This window comes from Neophocaena asiaeorientalis, unplaced genomic scaffold, assembly GCF_003031525.2.
Source record: "Neophocaena asiaeorientalis asiaeorientalis breed wild unplaced genomic scaffold, Neophocaena_asiaeorientalis_V1.1 scaffold138, whole genome shotgun sequence".
Lineage (NCBI taxonomy): Eukaryota > Metazoa > Chordata > Mammalia > Artiodactyla > Phocoenidae > Neophocaena > Neophocaena asiaeorientalis.
In genome coordinates this window covers 4,694,949-4,708,555 of record NW_020172632.1, presented here as the reverse complement: position 1 = coordinate 4,708,555, position 13,607 = coordinate 4,694,949, and the positions used below count along the sequence as shown (strand labels likewise).

Genomic DNA, 13,607 nt, shown 5'->3' with positions numbered 1-13,607 from the left:
CCCAAAAAAAAAAAAAAAAAAAAAAAAAGCTACTATCCCTTGCCTAATTCCTGGACCTGAAACAGTTTTCAGATCCAGGAGGTGGTGACGGACTTAAAGAGATGGATGGGTCCCCAGGAGTAAGGACCCCACAACAAATTTTATATATATATATATATATATATATATATTTCCCCAAAGGGACCTATGACTATTTACTCAGGTGACTATTTAGGTATAGTGGGGAAAGGAAAATACCCAGACATCTGAAGAACTAACGGTCACAGAGGCTGAGTTAATGTTGATATCTAGAAACGTGGAACATAATTATGGCCCAGTTACAGGGGAAGGAATATAGGAACTAAGTAAGAAATAGAGTTCTGGCCAAAGTCTAGCTTATGGTAGGTCCACAGTCCACTGACCCACCCAGCACTTATTTTCCCAGGCCCTGAATACATAAACGGGATTGGCATACTTAGCAACTGAAAGGCCAAATGAGACCTAAAAATGTCTCCCCACTCCTTGGCCAAAACAGTAAATCAAAAAAATACTGTGTCAGGGATGGAGGTAAGAGGAATGGCAGAGATTAGCGCCACCCTTAAGGATCTCAAAGATGCAGGGGTAGTGGTCCCTTTCATATGTTTGTTTAATTCACTAGTCTGTCCTCTGTAGAAACCAGCTGGATCCTAGAGAATGATTGAAGACTACCACAGTTCAACCAAGTAGCAGCCATGACCATAGCTACCATGCTGGATGTATTATGTTTGCTACAGCAGATATACATAGCCTCAGGTACATGGCATACAGCCATTGCTTTGGCAAATGAGTTCTTTTCTATTCCAATCAGAAATAGTTCCTTTCACATGGAGTCAACAACAGTATACACTCAGTTTTGCCTCAGGGCTACATTAATTGTCCTACTCTGTGGTAAGATAGTCTGAAGAGATCTGAACTCAGAATAGCACACTAATCTAGTAAATCAGTGACATCATGTTGATCGTGCAAGATGATCAAGAGACGGCTAGCATGCTGAAGGATATACGTGCTCCAAAGGATGGGAGAAAAACTATGAATATTCAGGGATCTGCCATTTCAGTGAAGTTTTAGGAATCCAGTGGTTAAGGTTATGCCAGCACACTCCCTCCAAAGCAAAAGACAAACTGCTGCATCTTGCATCCCTACTATTAAAAAAAAAAAAAAAAAAGGAAGCACAAGGTCTGCTAGGTTTCTTCAGATTCTAGAGTCAACACATTCTATACACTGCTGTGGCCCATGTACTGAGTAATATGAAAGGCTGCCAGCTTTGAGTGGAGTAAACAACTCTGCAGTAGGTCCAGGTTGTACTGCAAGCAGCTCCCATGCTATTGGAGGTATAAATGGTGGGGAAACACACAGTATAGACTTTATAGCAAGCCCAAGTGGGAGAATTACAGTGCAGGCCCCTGGAGTTCTGCAGAAAAGTCATGCTATTAGAAAAACAACTCCTGCTGTGCTACTGGGCTCTGGAAGAGATAGAACGCTTGACCATTGGGCACCATATGTCCAGAACTGCCCATAATGAGCTGGGCTCAACAGGACTCTCCAAGTCCTAAACTCAAGTGAGCTAAGTAACAATCCATTATGAGATGGAAATAGTACATCAAAAATCAAACCCAGCTCTGAAGAGCCGACCAGATGGCGGAAGTGGAGCAGAAGAAGAAGCAGACCTTCCGCAAGTTCACCTACCGCGGTGTGGACCTCGACCAGCTGCTGGACATGTCCTATGAGCAGCTGATGCAGCTGTAGAGTGCGCGGCAGCGGCAGCGGCTGAACCGCGGCCTCCGGAGGAAGCAGCACTCGCTGCTGAAGCGGCTGCGCAAGGCCAAGAAGGAGGCGCCGCCCATGGAGAAGCCGGAGGTGGTGAAGACGCACCTGCGCGACATGATCATCCTGCCCAAGATGGTGGGCAGCATGGTGGGCGTCTACAATGGCAAGACTTTCAACCAGGTGGAAATCAAGCCTGAGATGATCGGCCACTACCTAGGCAAGTTCTCCATCACCTACAAGCCTGTGAAGCACGGCCGGCCCGGCACTGGGGCCACCCACTCCTCCCGCTTCATCCCCCTTAAGTAGCCTGCTGGCCAATAAAGGTAGAGACTTGTCTGAAAAAAAAAAAAATCAAACCCAAGCAGAACCAAAGGGCACATGTAAGCTACATAAGTAGGCAGTCAAGACTTCCCTGACACCACAGTTGTACCAGCACCCTTCCTCAGCTCACATCTATAGCTGTTTGGAGGATCCTATACAACCAAGTTAAGGAGGACATAAAAGCCAAAGTTTGGCTTATAAATAGGTCAGCTCAGTACGTGAATGCAAGCTGAAAAAAAACAACAGGTTCATTACAGCCACACTTAGGGGAGACCATGACAGTGGAAAGGCAAAGTCTACCTAAGATGGAGCTTCAAGTGATGTACTTTGTGTAGAAAGAAATGTGGCCTGAGATGAGAATATATACAGACTCATGGCCAATGGCAAATGTACTGAGTACCTGGTTAGGGGTCTTTAAGGAAAAAGACTGTACAATGGATGCAAGAAGATATGAGCGGAGGCAAATGAATGAACATACAGGAGTGAGCATAAAGTGTGAAAATCTTTTTCATGTGTTAATGCCCATCAGAAAGCATCCAATGCAGAAGAGACAATGAACAACCAGATAGACAAAATGACTCAGACAGCTGACGTTAGCCACCCAGAACTGGCATGATGGGAACATGAACAGAGAAGCCACTGTAAAAGAAATGAAGATGGAAGCAGAGAAGGAGGCATGGATGTCCACTTACCAAGGCCCAATCAGGCTACTGCCAACTCTGAACATCCAACCAATGAGCGACACTGAACCCCCAATACAGCACTATGCCTCAAGATGACCAACTGGCTAGGGGATATGGGGATATACGTATACATATAGCTGCTTTTCTTTGTTATATAGCAGAAACCAACACAACATTGTAAAGCAATTATACTCCAATAAAGATGCTAAAAAAAAAAAGTTGAAGGTTCTAGGCACACTTTTACCAGGAGACATATCAAGGATCATATTGAACTATATAAATTACAGCTGCAGCCTGGGAATTTGCGACTCTGTGTATCCCACAACCAGGAGACAAGAAGTAGAATCACCACAATGAGGCTAATTAAACCTCATCCTCAGGTGAAGTAGGGCTGCTGTTACATAATGGGATCAAGGAGTATATCTGGAATTCAGATGATCCATTTGGGTACCACTTGATACTCCCCTGACCAACTGTGACTGTGAACAGACAAATGCAACCACTCCGGCCTGAGAAGAGCATGGTTCTCACACCCCTCAGAAATGAGGGCTGGGGCTTCCCTGGTGGCGCAATGGTTAAGAATCCGCCTGCCAATGCAGGGGACACGGGTTCGAGCCCTGGTCCAGGAAGATCCCACATGCCATGGAGCAACTAAGCCCGGACACCACAATTACTGAGCCGGTGCTCTAGAGCCCGCCTGACACAACTACTGAAGCCCGCGTGCCTAGAGTCCGTGCTCTGCAGCAAGAGAAGTCACCGCAATGAGAAGCCCGTCACCACAGCAAAGAGTAGCCCCCGCTCACCGCAACTAGAGAAAGCCCATGTGCAGCAACAAAGACCCAACGCAGCCAAAAATAAAATTTTAAATAAAAAATGAGGGTTGGGTCATACCACTAGACAAACCACCAAGAACTTCAGAAATTATAGCTAATGGCAAGAATTCAGACTGGATAGTGGAGGAGACAAAGAGAACCACTGTGACGTGGAGACCAGCTACAGAGATGGAGGCTGAAGCCTGTCTCACTATCCTATTTTCAACTTTCCCATTAGGAAGAGAGGTCCACGGAAATGGAGGAGCTACTCTCAGAAAATGTTTAGAGACACAGATCCACACAGCGTAAGAAAGGGACTGTGGCAATCACTTGGATCTCCCTTCAAAAAAGAACCCGCATTCAGGTGCAAGGAATACAGTTAGCTAGGAGCCTCCAGCTGCAGCATATAAGAACTCATCTCAGCTTTCCAGGGGAGTCCACACTGTCCTTGGGCAGCTCCTAGCCAGTGACTAAACACAGAGGATTTTCTAGAACCTGGCTATTTCTTCCTAATGCAGGACTCCTCTAACAGGCAGTTTTTGCTCTGGAGCTTCTTATTGGGTTGTCCAAGATTTTTTTTCCAGATCTGCATCACAGACTTGAGGTTCTCCTTGGTCAGTTCAGCTTCCTCTCCCTTTCCCTTCACAGGCATTCTATTACCTACCCCCATAAAAATCCCTTGCACTAGTAACTCCATCTCAGTGCTTCCCAGGGGGGACTTCCCTGGTGGCACAGTGGTTGAGAAGCTGCCTGCCAATGCAGGGGAGCCAGGTTCAGAGCCCTGGTCTGGGAAGATCCCACATGGCGCGGAGCAACTAAGGCCACACACCACAACTACTGAAGCCCGCGCGCCTAGAGCCCACGCTCCGCAACAAGAGAGGCCACTGCAATGAGAAGCCCGTGCACTGCAACGAGGAGTGGCCCCCGCTCACCGCAAGTAGAGAAAGCCCGCGCACAGCAACGAAGACCAAACACAGCCAAAAGAAAAATATCAATGCTTCCCAGAGGACCAAACCAACACATTTTGTAATTAACTTTTTTTTAATTAATTTATTTATTTTTGCTGTGTTGGGTCTTCATTTCTGTGCGAGGGCTTTCTCTAGTTGTGGCAAGCAGGGGCCACTCTTCATCGCGGTGCGTGGGCCTCTCCCTATCGCGGCCTCTCCTGTTGCGGCATGTGGGATCCTCCCAGACCAGGACTCGAACCCGTGTCCCCTGCATTAGCAGGCAGATTCTCAACCACTGCGCCACCAGGGAAGCCCCTTGTAATTAACTCTTTATAAGGATCACCTCATTTAGTCCACTAAAGTACTACTGTTATTCCTTTTTTACAGATGAGGAAACTGAGGCACAGAGACATTAATTAACTTGCGCAAGATCACAAGGCAAAAGCAGTGAAACTAAAATTTGAACCCAGGCAGTCAAACTCCAAAGTCTGAGTTTTTAATTACTATGCCAGGGAAGACAAGATATTATCTTGTCAGCTTCAGATATTAAAACGAGTACTTATTCTGTATAATTTTAGAGAAGAAAACAACAAAAGGATAGATGTTAAAGAAAAGCAGATCTTTGGTTAAATACAAAAGAAATTTTCTAATAATCAGCAGTAACCAACAACAGAATGAAGTCCTTCAGGAAGTAATCAGGACTGATCACTGGAGAGTTCAAATAGCCATGGGTATTGTGAGGGTGAGGCTTTATAAAACAGATAAAAGTTGACCTAGATCAGTAAAAGCTGTACTACTAACTATTACGTGGATAAAAAGGGTTCCACGGCCAATTAGTCTGGGTAATATACTGCTAAATAAAGTGAAACAAATTTCTTTACTTTTACTCCTCAGTTTTTAAAATACGAATGTGCAGTTACAAATCTCTACCTGAGGGATCTAGTATGCTAAAAAAAAAAAAAACAAATTTATTGTATTTGACTAAAGAACACTTCCTTGCTCCTGGTCGAGGATGATTTCTTTGCTAAGTCAAGATTCACTGATCCAAGGACTGCAGAAAACGCTAACAAGGAAAAGTATGACAATTTTCTAGCTGGGTAACAATTTTCCAACCAGTCAAAACATCATCTGATTACCTACACGTCAATATTAGCATCTCTAATACCTCCAGGGTGGGTAGGCTATATAAAAGTTTTGTCACTAAAATGCATTTTATCCTTTTTGAATGCAAAACATGCCCTCCTTTGCTTTCTCAACAAATTCTCTTAAGATCTACAACAATGGGTCCACATTTTAATTACTGAATTCCCACTTTATGAGCAATATGAAAGCTTTAATTATTTCAAGTGTGCTACTTTTGATCTGGTTATTTTCATATAACAGAGCTCTATATGCATTTTTCCAAACATAAACACATCACAAGAAAGGGCAGAAGACAGGGAATAACAGGTAGAGGGAAAAGGCCTCAGTCACAAACTATTCATCCAGCTAATTTCCAGAGTTGTGTTTTTATTCAGAAATATATTCTCTTTAGTCATTACAGGGAAAACTTTAATGTAAATTACAATCTTTTGGTCTTGATTCTCCTATCTTCCTCAGCCACTACCCACAGCCCACTGCCCCCCCATGCTGTTACTTCATCAATGACATTTAGTCACCATTGCCTAGAGTTGTCCACATGCCATCTATCTTTTCATTGAGCTCTTCTTTAGAAATATTGAATAGAATATTAAATGTGGAAAGGGCCTTAACATCTAGCCCACCACTCATTTTCAGATCAGAAAAATGAGGTCCAGAGATCAGTTAGTATACTTATATAATAATCACAAAGCAGGCATTTATCTACTTCAAAAATAAGTATATGAAAGGAGAAATTCCCAAAATACATGCACATACACATCTTCTTTTTTATACAAATTGCTACATGCCAATAGCATGCTTCAAAGGCAAATCAACTAAAGTTGTGCTCTTCTAATCTGAATACTTCCTAAAGCACTATGGAAAATCTTATAATAAAACAAAAACAGAACACATGGGGAAGTTCACATGATGAAAAAGAGTGTGGAGTTTGTAGTCAGAGTTATATGGTTTGAATCATGGATGTGGGCTTAGGAAAGTCAATAAAACTCTCCAAGCTTCAGTTCCTTCAGCTGTAAAACATCCATGATACCATGGGTATTATAGGATCATTTTAAGAATTATAAATAACAGACATGAAACACCTACCAGAAAGATAGCACACCACTGACAAAACTTTTACATTACACAAATAAGCGATAAAAGGCAAAAGAAATCAAGGAAAATGTTGTAAACCTGGAATCTTGGGAGGACTGGATAATGGAGCATGTAGCTACATTTTATATTTTACTTCCCATTTTAGCCACACACATTTTACAAAATGTCCAGGCAAGCTAGAGGTTTATTATAGGCATAATATGATACAATACTCATTGGCCAATGAATAATAGACCCCATGGATTAGGTTGGAACCAGACCATGAAGGGCTGTGCCAGAATAAAGAATCTTAACCTTGTTTTTTAACCATTGAGCAGAAATTTCCAAGAGTGACCTCACAACAATCTCAAAAATAATTTACTTTAGCTACTAATTTTTTAAAACAACAAAAACAAAAAACTTTGGCAGCTATTACATCACCAGAATTACAAAAAGGTCTAGATGATATATTCTGAAGTTTTAAATTTTGTCTCAAACTGGCAGTGTTTTACTTCAATTACTTTTTAGAGGTTGTTTCTCTCATTCAATTGAAAATGAAAAATGGAGACTAAAAATTACATAAACCCTGATGGAATATTTTCAAAAAATTTTGATACTGCTCGTTCTTTATTTTAATAAACAGAATTCTGAGATAGGCTCTGTTGTGTTTTGAAATAATAATAATAACATATGATTTACTCTTTCTTCATTTTAATAAAACAAATTCTGGTAGATAAACTACCATGAGAGGTTAGAAGAGAACTGTTACAAACAGAAATGCTTACCTCTTCATTAATACCAGCAAAAAGACTCCAGAACTGCTGTTTTTTATAGCTTTATATAGAAATTACGGCATCCAAAGCAACTATAAGATTGTGTAACAAACCAGTTATACAATCTTGTATAACTTTCAGCCTACTCAGTTCAAAATCAGCATTAAAAGATCTAAAAGTGATCATAATCAAATGGGAAAACACTGTGGCTGATCCAATGTATGTAGAATGAAGGCCCCAATGCACTCTGTTTACTCAAATAATGGTTCCCTGCAGAATTTCCTAACTAGTTTGAAAAAGCTTTAGAAACATTAGCAAGTCATTATTGCTGACTCCAAACTATGTCCTATAAAACCTCATAGAAAAGCTTTAATATTTCGAATGGAAACAAACAATAGGGGACTATACTACATACAAGAATAAAGAATTTTGGGACTTCCCTGGTGACGCCATGGTTAAGAATCCGCCTGCCAATGCAGAGGACATGGGTTCAATCCCTGGTATGGGAAGATCCCACATGCCATGGAGCAACTAAGCCCGTGCACCACAACTACTGAGCCTGCGCTCCAGAGCCCGAGGGCCACAACTACGGAAGCCCATGTGCTGCAACTACTGAAGCCACGCACCTAGAGCCCATGCTCTGCAACAAAGAGAAGCCACGGCAATGAGAAGCCCATGCACTGCAACAAAGAGTAGCTCCTGCTCAAAGCAACTAAAGAAAGCCCGCACGCAGCCACGAAGACCCAATGCAGCCAAAATTAAAAATAAAGAATTTTTAACAAATTTCCATTTAAGTTTAATTTTTTTAATCTAAGGCACGAATTTACTACTTCAGTATTTTTAAAAATGCAACAGAACTACCATCATCGATATTAAGTCACATATCCTTGAGGATGTATTATCGTAAACAACCAGAAAGTTGAAAAGATAACTCACTACAGAATTATCAACTAAAGAAACTAGTATGGTCAAAAGCTAGGGCCGCAAAAGCATTTTTAAGCTTAAATAAACAAATTTAAACTAAAAGATAATTTACAGAAAAAAATTTAGGATTTTTACAAAGAGGTCTGTAATATAAAATCCTGAACACCTCAACAGCCTCATCAACATGCATTAAGCCTCCCTTGCCCAATATGAATTCAATGCCTTTTTCTTGATTTCAGTGTGTCCAAAGAAATTTCCTCATCTTTACCTTATTTTATTAAAAGCTCTCAAAAAGTACTTCATAACTACAAAACAGTATATACTGTTTTAATTTTTCTAATAGTTCAGTTCTGTGAATGGGCTATTTATAATAATTCAAAAGAAAAAATTTTAACAGGAAATATTTTATAAATAACATTTAAATTATTTTATTAAATAAAACTTATGGAGTATTATAAAGTAGAAGACATTCTACTAACTACACAGTTAAAATACTGATCCTGGGCTTCCCTGGTGGCGCAGTGGTTGAGAGTCCGCCTGCCGATGCAGGGGACGCGGGTTCGTGCCTCGGTCCGGGAAGATCCCACATGCCGCGGAGCAGCTGGGCCCGTGACCCATGGCCGCTGAGCCTGCGCGTCCGGAGCCTGTGCTCCGCAACGGGAGAGGCCACAACAGAGAGAGGCCCGCATACCGCAAAAAAAAAAAAAAAATACTAATACTGATACCTTGGTTTCTCCTTAATTTGGCAATCTCTAATACAAATTGACCATACTGATTTTATATTCTTGGTAGTAGACTCCATAAATAATGACCTTTCAAGCTCTTTCAAACAGAAGTAAACAAGAAGTATATTTTCCACTTCAAGGGTAACACTGATTTACCAGGACTCATGGGACTGAATTACAGCTCTGACTTACATATTATATCATTTAATCTTCGCAATAATCCTATAAGATGGGTATTATCAGCTTCGCTTTATAGGAGAATAAATTGAGGCTTAAAGGGGGTAAGAAACTTGTCCAGGGTTATACAGGTTATAAGAAAAGACTGGACCTCATATCTGACAGGTTATAAAAATCTAGTTCTAATCTACTGTAGCTATGTAAGGAAAAGTCTATGTTTTGAAGATTATTCAATTCTTAAATAATGTAAGTTTAATAAATTGATACTGCTTTTTGAAAACTAAGTATATGAACTATTTCTATTTGGTAACTGCAACTATGTATCTTTCACTGATTATTATATACTAAGAATGTTGTTCTATATAATGCAAGTCAGGTACACACAAGTAAAATCAAAGATCATGTAAAACTGAAAATGAATAACTGAAAAATGAATAAAACTCTGAAAATGTAACAAATATATTTTCACAGAGAATGGCTAATTTATTAGCTAGACATAGGGAAGAGCTAATTTATTTGCTAAAAATGAAATGGAAAATATGTGTAATAGTTAAGATCAAAATTGTTTTCTATCAAAATTTTCAAAAACTTCCAAAAGTAAACTCATTCTCTAAAAAATTAAAGCTACCAAGTTTTAAGTCACACAGAAATTCCAATGCCTGGTTTTTTGTTTTCTCCAAAAGGAGGAATGGAATTGAGCATTTATTGAGCACCTTCTATGTGACAGACACTGAGTTAACTGCTTTTGATTACTTTTTGCGGTACGCGGGCCTCTCACTGTCGTGGCCTCTCCTGTTGCGGAGCTCAGCCTCCCGACACGCAGGCTCAGCGGCCATGGCTCACGGGCCCAGCCGCTCCGTGGCATGCAGGATCTTCCCGGACCGGGGCACGAATCCGTATCCCCTGCATCGGCAGGCGGACTCTCAACCACTGCGCCACCAGGTAAGCCCCTGCTTTTGATTACTTTTATCTCATGGAACCTGTTCTACTGCCCTGACTACTGAGGGGTACCATTACTCCAATAGCACATAAGAAGAAACTCAGGATCTAAATGTCACATTGCTATAAGAGTGCAGTAAGATTGCAGTAAGGATTCGTACTCACATCTGACTCCATATTCTGCACCACATCATGAAATTAACAACAACAAAACACACCACACACACTATCCCTTTAGCAACATGAGAATTTAAGTTAAAAATCCAAGCAGTTATCTTTTTTTTTTTTTTTTTCCTCTCCTGTTGCGGAGCACAGGCTCCGGATGCACAGGCTCAGCCGCCATGGCTCAGGGGCCCAGCCGCTCCACGGCATGTGGGATCTTCCCGGACCTGGGCATGAACCCGTGTCCCCTGCATCGGCAGGCGGACTCTCAACCACTGCACCACCACGGAAGCCCCAAACAGTCATCTTTTAAAGAAGCTTTGTGCCCTGCAACTAGTCTGCGGCCAGCACATAACAGGTGCCAAATAAAAGTTTACTGAATGGAATGTAACAGGAAGAAATGGGATCATCTCCACTCACACCATCTTTCTCAAGGAGTAAGGCAACATAAACACCAGGCAACATATACAATTTTCTCCTTAAAGAATAAAACACTGAATCAGGAATTAGAAGAAAAAGGAATGACCATACATAAAAATTATTAATATTCTTAAAGGGCAAGCTACTGGATTAAACATAGAAGCCTCAAATAGAGATCCAGCATGTTCCACTCAATTACAACACTTACCTGACTCTGCCTTATAACAGTTAATTAGGACTTCCCTAGTGGCGCAGTGGTTAAGAATCCACCTGCCAATGCAAGGAACACGGGTTCGAGCCCTGATCCAGGAAGATCCCACATGCCACGGAGCAATTAAGCCCGAGCACCACAACTACTGACCTGTGCTCTAGAGCCCGTGAGCCGCAACTACTGAGCCTATGTGCCACAACTACTGAAGCCCGTGCGGCTAGAGCCCATGCTCCACAACAAGAGAAGTAACGACAATGAGAGGCCCGCACACCACAAAGAAGAGTAGCCCCCACTCGCCACAGCTAGAGAAAGGACACGCACAGCAACGAAGACCTAACGCAGCCAAAAATAAATAAATAAAATAAATAAGTTTATTTAAAAAAACAGTTAATTAAACATGTCCTGCTTCTACAATTAGCTAGCTGCTAGCACAGACCTTGGTCATTTTTGTGTTTCTCAGAACACCAAAGACAGGACCTGGCACTTAATATTAACAGCTAAAACTTTATAAAGATCTTTCGCAGATCACAAAGCTTTTTCAGATATATTTATCCTAAAAGCCTTGCAAGATAAGTATGATAACTATCTGCATTTTACAGACAGTGACATTGAAGTCCAAGATTAAGAGCCAAGGTAAGTGGTCAGGTATCCTTCTGTAACACCACAGCTACCAGAAAAGGCTCTCAATAAATGTTTGTTGGTTGAATCAGCTGTCTCTAGAAATATGATTTTTCTAAGATTACCACCATTATCTGTCGCTATAAGAAATGACTGTATTGCCACTTAAGATTTATAGCTTTGCTAGAAAACAGATACTTTCACTCAGTTTGACAAGGTTAATTAACTTTAAACTTATTACCAGTGATTCTCAAACTTTAGTAGGACTAATAACTGGGGAGCTTGATAAAAGTGAAGCTCCTTGGGCCACCACCATCTCTAGAAATTCTGATTCAAGTGGCCAGGAATCTGCATATTTTAATAAGCACTCTTAGCTGATTCTAATGTTTGTAGTCTTTAGGGACACACTAAGAACTGAATTAAATTTTTTTAACCCTAAATTCATCTACCTCCCCCAAATTTTTTAATGGAGCCAATTTTTTACAGTTATAAATATTTCAGCAAAAATTTTACAAAAACAATACAAGGCTATGGCATCGAATAGGATAGGTCCCCAAAAAACCTTTAATACCCAAAACCTCCCTAGACCTGGAGATTCACATGCTGCACAGAAGGTGAATCAGGGGTCTTTTAGGTAGTTACCCATATTATTCTGTTTTAATTGATGAATTCAACTATGACTGCAATGTAATTTAGTAAAACATTTTTATAGGTCTTATACAAATGACTGGATGTTCAACAGTAAAATGGAACAGTTAACTTTGAACCTAATACAGAGATAATAACTTAATCACCAACAATACCAGCCCATTTTAAACTTTAAATGACCATCAAAATGTTCTGAGATTATGGGTGACTTTTCCCCCATTATTAAATATTTACTGAGGGTTGGCATAGTACCTCTCTGTACTTTCTGAACTTTCTACAATAAGCATATTTTTTTCAGGATTATAAAAGTTTTATAAGTATTTATTAATCCTACAACCTTCACATGCATAATGGGAAACAAGAATAACCTGAACCACATTTATCATAAACCACAAACACCCAAATATCTGACTTATGGTACCAACTGTAATCACTAACTTTTTAAAAATTAATACCAGAACAAATCACTTAACTACTAAAATTTAGAATATGTCCTATTTCTATCAGTTATCTGTTATTAGCATGACTTTAAAATCCTCTTGTCATCTATCCTATGGATCTATTTAGGGAGACAATTTTGTAACGAGGACTGAGGCATTAAAATATTTACACTCTCTCATGGCGGGGCGGGCGTCCAGACCTTTGCTCTTTTGTTTTCTTTTTTTAAGATATTTTTCTGATTGTATTTATCTAGGAAACTTAACATCGCAAAGCTGGGAGGGGGCTTTCTCCAAGGCAAACCACGCTTAGAAGCAAAATGTAACAGAAGAAGGCAAAGATGAGCTACCGGTAGGTGATGAAATTTCACCTCAAATAAGACGCAAACGGTTGTTTTCAGCCCAGTCAGGTGGGTGAATGACACTCCAGGAGTTCCTAGGGCTTTCAGGGCCCCGCACTTTCTGCGCTCTCTCTCTCTCTCCCTGCCCTCCCGCCCCTCCCCCCGGGACTCTGCGGGACTCAGCATGGGGCGCGGAAAAGCCCAGGCTGTTCGCAAACAGGCGTCCTCTGCCTCCCTCCGGGATGTACGTGCCGGGCCCAGGGTAAGAGGCTGCGCTCGGCCCGGCGCCGGGGCCAACCCGAAGGGTGCCAGCTACCCTGCCAGTCCCCCGCTCCACACACCCGGCCGCCCCGGAGCCCAGGCCGGGGCGAGGGCTTCCCGGCGACGCGGGGCCTAGTCGCCCCCCACGCGCCTCCGGCCTCCCGGGGGACGCGAGAAAGAAGGGCTGAGGCCCACCCCCTAGCCGCGGG

General features: G+C 41.5%; 1 protein-coding gene and 1 pseudogene across 1 annotated transcript in view; one reads left to right on the top strand and one right to left on the bottom strand.

The window, feature by feature from the left end:
- Positions 1-13,607, bottom strand: part of ZFYVE9 (zinc finger FYVE-type containing 9) — a 196,940-nt gene that overhangs the window by 182,847 nt on the left and 486 nt on the right. The gene's annotated exons all lie outside the window — the stretch shown is intronic.
- Positions 1,639-2,115, top strand: LOC112395826 (40S ribosomal protein S15 pseudogene; annotated as a pseudogene).